Raw genomic sequence first — 7,817 nt, 5'->3', positions numbered from 1 at the left:
GAGCAAGGAGTCTTCTGACACCTACATTTGCAGGATCCAACTCACGTTCTTCATGGAAAAGGCTGTCTTTGCTTTGCAAGCATCTAGTGTTGCACACACAAAGGAGACATCCAAGGTCAGAACGGAACCCTCATAATGAAAAGTAGGTGGCTGGGCCACCAAGTGTTAAGATCAGGAGCCTGTGATGGCACAGGACCCGATTTCAGTCCTGTGCCATCACCAGAGCTGGGGTTAGGATGGAGCAGGTGAGGGGTCTCTCTTGCCGCCACCTCCTGCCTCACCCTAGTGACAGTCCATCACTTCTGGCTATGTGACTTCAGGCGAGTAGCTTCACCTTTCTGAGCCTCGCTGGGGATAATGCGTATTTTATAAGGTTTTGGGGGGATTATATAAGACAAAACCTGGTCCTTAACGGTCTCAGTAAAGGGTAATTCTTTTCCTAAATTTGGCATTAGACAGAGCGACCACCAGAGGGCAGTGGTCCCCATGCCGGGAAAGTAACCTGCCTGGTGATGAGTGAGCCCTTTGAAGGAACACACACACACACACACACACACATACACACACACACACGAGCGTGCATGTGTGTGTGCACGCACCAGGATGGGTGTGTGCCTTGATTGGGTCAACACAGCCACCAAACAGCAGATACATTGGGCATCCTGGTAGTCACTCGTGGCTGTGGTCACTTGAAGATTGGCAGGAGCCTGACACCAGTGAATTGAGATTCACTAAAACACTCTATTCTACTCTCCTAGAGTTGATGGAAGGATCAAGAGATCAACAAAATATATGAATACATGTAACAAAATACTATTGTCACACTGCTGGACTCTGTTAGAAACTCTCCTTTAGAACCCCCAGGGAGATCTGATCTCCTTGGTATAATCTAGTATATGTGCTGCTGAAGTGAGCACTCCCTGCTGTAATCTAGAACCCTTCAGGTACCGCAAGAGCTCTGCTGCAGACATACACCTGCCACGTGCATTCATGGAAAGAGGAAGCCTACTCTTTTTTTTTTTTCCAGAAAAAGAGAAAGAAAGAGAGACACAGGCAAAGGGAGAAGCAGGCTCCATGCAGGGGGCCCGATGTGGGACTTGATCCCTGGTCTCCAGGATCAGGCCCTGGGCTGAAGGCGGCGCTAAACCACTGAGCCACCGGGGCTGCCCAGAAGCCAACTCTAAAAAAGGTCAATACCCTTGACAAGTGAGAGTGGTAGTTATGATCCCATCCTGGCACAGGGTAGATGCTCAGTAAATGTTCAATAAATAAATGACTCTTGTCTAGGAGAGCACAGTAGTTCATTGCTTTGGATTTGGGGTAGTCAGATCATGGCTTTTTTTCTCCCTCTTGTTTTATTGCTTTGTCCAGAATCACCAGGATGGTGTCGATTTACAACAGTGATAGTAGATGTCCTTGGCTTGTTTCTAAGATTTTACCACTGAGTATATTTGCTATAAAATAGTAATTCCTGTGTATTTTCATGTATCAGGTTTCTAAAAATCATAAATGAGTGTTGAGTTTTTCAAGTGCTTTTCTTGTATCTATGGAAATGGTCACATGGGTTTTTCCTTTAATTTGTTAATGTGGAGGATTGCATATATTGTTCTCTTCCCATTTTTGAAGGCGGGAATTTATGTGATGCTCTGGTATCAGAACAGTACTGAGCACTTAATAGGCACCAAATATTTGTTGAATGAGTAAATGAGGAACAACAGATTCCTGGGAAAACTTCCAAAAAGTAACATTTCTATCTCACATCGTGCACATGAGAAAAGCTTGGAATTCTGTAGCAAATAATGTGCTTGCATTCCTGGGATCAATCCAACTTGGCTATGTTTTTTTTTTTTTTTTTTTTTTTTGCAAGGCTCTATTTGACTAATTTTTATTTAGGATTTGTGCCTCTGGGATGCCTGCGTGGCTCAGTGGTTGAGAGTCTGCCTTTGGTTGGGGTCGTGTTCCTGGGGTCCTGGGATGGGGTCCTGCATCAGGCTCCCCTTGTGGAGCCTGCTTCTCCCTCTGCCTAGCCTCTCTCTGTGCATCTGTCATGAGTAAATAAATAAAATCTTTAAAAAAAGGATTTATGCCTCTATGTTTAAGGGAACTCCTCTGTAATTTTCTTCTCTTGTATTGTCTGTTTCTGGTTTGGGGATCTAGGTTATCCTATCCTCATAAAATCAATTGAATGACTTTCCTTTGTCTCATTCTCTGAAAAATGTATATGTTCAAGACTAGAGTTTAATAAAACTTGTCTGTAAAGCCATCTGGCTCTGGTGTCATTTTGGAGTCAGAAACTCCTGAATGCCAAGTCAAATTAGCTAATGATTTCTATTTCTTTTTTAGTCCATTTGGGTAAGTTTATTATTTTCTAGAAAATTCTCCCTTTCACATACATTTTCAGCCTTGCCTCTCACTGGTTGCATTACCTGGGAACTCTTTTTTTTAAAAAAACAACTTTATTGAGGTATGTTCCATGTAATATAAAATTCACCTATTTCAGGTATACAATGAAATTTTATCAAGTAACTATGACCATTGCTGTAAATCAGCTTTAGGATATTTTCATGCTCCCAATAAGATCCTTTTGTCCTTTTGTAAAATAAGCTTTATTAAGTTATAATTCATACACCATACAATTCACCTACTGAAGGGATGCAATTCAGTGGTTTTTAGGATATTCACAGTTGTGCAACCATCACAACATCAATTTCATAATATTTTCATCACTCCCTCCTATTAACACCCTTTACCCACTCCCTTCCCCCACCCTCCTAAAGTCTTAAGCAACTACTAATCTACCTTCAGTCTATAGATGTACCTATTCTGGGCATTTCGTATAAATGAGATCATATAATACGTGGCCATTTGTGTCTGGCTTCTTTCACTTATCATGTTTTCGAGGTTCATCCATGTTATAGCAGATATCGGTGTATTATTTTATTGCTAAAGAATATTCCACTATATGGATATACCATATTTTATTTGTCTATTCATCAATTGATAGACATTTGGGTTGTTTCACTCTTGGGCTACTATAAATAAGGCTGCTACAAACATTTGTGCAGTTTTTGTGTGGACATGCTTATGTGTGCTCATTTCTCTTGGGTATGTACCTAGGAGTGAAATCACTTGGGCTGCATGGTGGTTCTAGGTTTAATTTTCTGAGACCCTACCAAACTTTATTCAAAGTGGCTGTACTGGGGTGCCTTGGTGGTTCAGTCAGTGAAAGCGTCTGCCTTTGGCTCAGGTCATGATCCCGGGGTCCTAGGATTGACTAGCCCTTTGTAGGGCTCCCTGCTCAGCAGGGAGTCTGCTTCTCCTTCTCCTCTCTGCTGGTTCTCTCTGTCGCTATCTCTCTGTCCCTCTGTCTCTCTCTCTTAGATAAATAAAATCTTCAAAAGCAAAAAACAACAAAACCCAAAGTGGCTGTACTATCTTACATCCCAACTAACAGTGTACAAGGGCTCTAATTTCTCCATTTCCTTGCCAATATTTGTAACTGTCGTTTTGATTATTGCCATCCTAGTCGATGTGAGGTGAGATCTTACAGTTTTTTTTTTTACAGATTTTTATTTATTTTTAAAAAGATTTTATTTATTTATTTGAGAGCAAGAGAGCATGAGAAGATGAGGGGTAGCAGAAGAAGCAGTCTTCTTGCTGAGCTGAGCAGGGATCCTAATGTGGGGCTCAATCCTGGCCCTAGGATCATGATCTGAGGTGAAGGCAGACACTTAACAGACTGAGCCACCCAGGTATCCCTTAAGATTTTTATTTTTAAGTAATATCTAACCCTCATGGGGCTTGAACTTACAACCCTGAGATCTAGTGTCACATGCTCCACCAACTGAGCCAGCAGGCACCCCAACATCTTATGGCTTTGATTTGCATTTCCTTGATGGGTGGCTAATGTTGCTGAGCATCTTTCCATGTGCTTTTTGGCCATTTGTATATCTTCTTTGGAGAAATATTTATTCATATCCTTTAAGTGGGTTATTTATATTGTTTACTTAATTTCATTTTTTGCATTGTTCATTGCTAGTGCATAGAAATACAACTGATTGTTGTATGTCAGTTTTGTATCCTACAACCTTACTGAACTCATTTATCCGTTTTATATTTTTTTAACAGATTCCTTAGGATTTTCTATATACAAGATCATATTACCAGCAAATAGAGCTCGTTTTTCTTATTTCCTATCTGCGTGACTTTTATTTAATTTTCTTGCCTAGGGACGCCTGGGTGGCTCAGCAGTTGAGCAACTGCCTTTGGTTCAGGGCATGATCCCAGAGTTCCAGGATCAAGTCCCACATCAGGCTCCCTGCATGGAGCTTGCTTCTACCTCTGCCTATGTCTCTGCCTCTCTCTCTGTGTGTCTCTCTCATGAATAAATAAAATCTTTAAAAAATAATAATTTGGGCAGCCTGGGTGGCTCAGAGGTTTAGCGCCACCTTTGGCCCAGGGCATGATCCTGGGGTCCCAGGATTGAGTCTCACGTCAGGCTCCCTGCATGGAGCCTTCTACTCCCTCTGCCTGTGTCTCTGCCTTTCTCTCTCATGAATAAGTAAATAAAATCTTTAATAATAATAATTTTCTTGGCTAATTGCCCTGGTTAGAACCTCCAATACAATGTTGAATAGGAACAGAAAGAATAGATATCCTTATCTTCTGATCTAGGTGAGGAAGCATTCAGTATTTTACCATTAAGCATGATTCTAGCTGTGGGTTTTTCATAGATGCTCTTTATCAAGTTGAGAAAGTTCCCTGCTATCCCCAGTTTGTTTAAGGTTGTTCTTTTTTTAAGTGTTTCATTTTAATTCCAGTATAGTCAGCATATGGTGTTATATTAGTTTCAGGCATATGACTTTCTTTTTTTTTAATCATGAAGTGATTAAAAGTGATTGAATTTTCTTAAATATTTTTTCTGCATCTATTGAAATGATCACATAGTTTTTATCTTTCATTCTACTGATACATTAATTGATTTTCAGATTTTTGTTTTAAGAAAGAGAGAGAGAAAGAAAGAGAGAGAGCGCACCTGTGGGGGAGACAAGGAGGGGAAGAATGAGATGGAGAGAATCTCAAGCAGGCAGCACACCCAGTGGGACTGCACACTGAAACGTGGGGCTTGATCTCACAACCCTGAAATCATGACCTGAGCTGAAATCAAGTCAGATGCTCAACTGACTGAGCCACCCAGGTGCCCCTGATTTTCAGATTTTAAATTAACCTTGGGATAAATCCCATGGTGTGTAGTCCTTTTTATTTATATGTTGCTGCATTTTGCATGCTAGTATCTTGTTGAAGATTTCTGTAACTCTATTCATAAGAGCCAATTGATGGATAGTTAGATGTTTACAGTTTGGGTCTATTATGAATAATGTTGCTATGAATACTCATGTGCAAGTCTTGTCTTTGCATGGACATGTTTTCATTTCTTTTGAATAGATACCTAGGGGTGGAATTCCTGGGTCCTATGGCAATTTTAGCTTTTTAAAGATTTATTTATTTGAGAGACACAGAGAGACAGAGAAAGAGAGAGAGGGGAGGGGCAGAGGGAGAGAGAGAATCTCAAGCAGACTCGGAGCTGGACTCAGGCCTCAATCCCATGACCCTGAGATCATGACCTGAGCCAAAATCAAGAGATGCAGCTCCCTGCATGGGGCCTGCTCCTCTGCCTGTGTCTCTTCCTCTCTGTGTCTCTCATGAATAAATAAATGAAATCTTTAAAAAAGAAAAGAAAAGAAAAAGAAAAGAAAAAAAGAAAAGAAAAGAAGAAAAGAAAAGAAAAGGAAAGAAAAAAAGAAAAGAAAAAAAAGAAAAGAAAAGAAAAAAAGAAAAGAAAAGAAAAGAAAAAAAAGAAAAGAAAAGAAAAGAAAGAAAAAAGAAAAGAAAAGAAAAGAAAAGAAAAGAAAAGAAAAGAAAAGAAAAGAAAAGAAAAGAAAAGGGCAGCCCAGGTGGCACAGCGGTTTAGTGCCGCCTTCAGCCTAGGGCGTGATCCTGGAGACCTGAGATCGAGTCCCATGTTGGGCTCCCTGCATGGGGCCTGCTTCTCCCTCTGCCTGTGTCTCTGCCTCTCTTTCTCTCTCTCTGTGTCTCTCATGAATACATAAATGAAATCTTAAAAAAAAAAAAAATCAAGAGATGCTTAACCGACTGAACCACCCAGGTGCCCTGGTAGTTTTATCTTTTTGAGGAACTGCCAAAATGTTTTCCAAGTGGTAGTACCCTTTTACATTCCCATCGGCTAAGTATGAGGGTTACCTGAGAATTCATTTAAACTAAATGTTTAGGGACACCCAGGTGGCTCAGTGGTTGAGTGTCTGCCTTCGGGTCAGGGCGTGATCCCGAGTCCGGGATAGAGTCCCACACCCGGCTCCCTGAGAGGAGCCTGCTTCTCCCTCTGCCTGTGCCTCTGTCTCTCTCTCAACTAAATAAGTAAAATCTTAAAAAAAAAAAAAATTAAACTAAATGTTTCTTCATCTGTAAACTGGTGGTAATAACACTGACTTCATAAACTCAGGGAGATGATGATGTGTGAAGGATTTAGCATGGCACTGGGACCAGACACACATAAATCTCAACACATGACAACTTTTTTATGTTCCCTTGTCTTTACTAATGTCCTAAGCTTCAGACCTGGCTTCATCTACCTGGATGAGATTATCATCATGCCTTCCACGTAAACTGACTTCTTTATTTTTTTTTTTTAAAGATTTTATTTATTTGAGAGAGAGAGCACACGATCAGGGGGAGGGGCAGAGGGAGAGGGAGAAGAAGACTCTCTGGTGAGCAAGGAGCCATGTGGGGTTCAATCCCAGGACCCTAAGATCATGACCTGAGTTGAAGGAGCTGCATAACAGACTAAGCCACCCAGACGTCCCATGTAAACTGACTTCTTGGTGTCAGGTTTCACACCCTTCTCATTAGTCTACTTGTGGTCTAACAGGACCCTAGGTCTAACCTAGGCCCCCATCCCACTGCCCTCAGGGTTTGTGTCAACCTGTTTGGCTGGGGGGGGGGGGGTGCTTTCCCAGGGCAAAAGCTCCAAATTGGCCAAGCTGGGGCAGCAGACAGTGTTCCATGACACTCTCTTGTCTGCTGAATGACAGGACAGAAAATATTCATTGCTCTGCTTGGAAGGGATGTCTCCTATCCTCCATATATCCTAATTCCAGGCTAATCCTGTTTATCCTTTAAGTCATAGTTTGGGCATCGCCTCCCCCAGGAAGCCTTTCCTAATGAGCCTCCCTCCTACTCCTATAATGTAGGTTACTGCAGCCATCACGTTATTTGTAATTGTATTTTTATACATCTGTGTCTCATGAACACCCTAAGGATGGGGACTACTTTTATTTACTTCAATCTCCTCTGTGCCTAGTACATAAGAGGTGTTTAATAACCCATAAAGAACTATATCTGTGTGCAAAGTATTAATGGTTACATTGAGTATCTAAGCAAACTATAAGAAAAGCTCTTGGGATGCCTGGGTGGCTCAGTGGTTGAACATCATCTGTCTTTGGCTCAGGTTGTGATCCCATGGTCCTAGGATCGAGTCCCGCATCAGGCCCCCCAGAGGGAGCCTGCTTTTCCCTCTGCCTGTGTCTCTGCCTCTGTGTCTCTCATGAATAAAATAAATAAAATCTTAAAAAAAAAAAAAAGGCTCTTGATATGGGCCTTAAGGAGTAAGCAGGCACCTGCTCAGTTGGAATGGAAGGGAAGGCACGCCGGCTGAAGTGAACAGTATGTGTAAAGGGCCAGCAGAGGGAAAACGTTTTAAAGTTTTATTTAAAGATTTTATTTATTTATTCATGAGAGAC

This window comes from Vulpes vulpes, chromosome 2, assembly GCF_048418805.1.
Source record: "Vulpes vulpes isolate BD-2025 chromosome 2, VulVul3, whole genome shotgun sequence".
NCBI classification, from domain to species: domain Eukaryota; kingdom Metazoa; phylum Chordata; class Mammalia; order Carnivora; family Canidae; genus Vulpes; species Vulpes vulpes.
The sequence above is the reverse complement of the archived record's forward strand: the minus strand, read 5'-3'. Positions refer to the sequence as shown.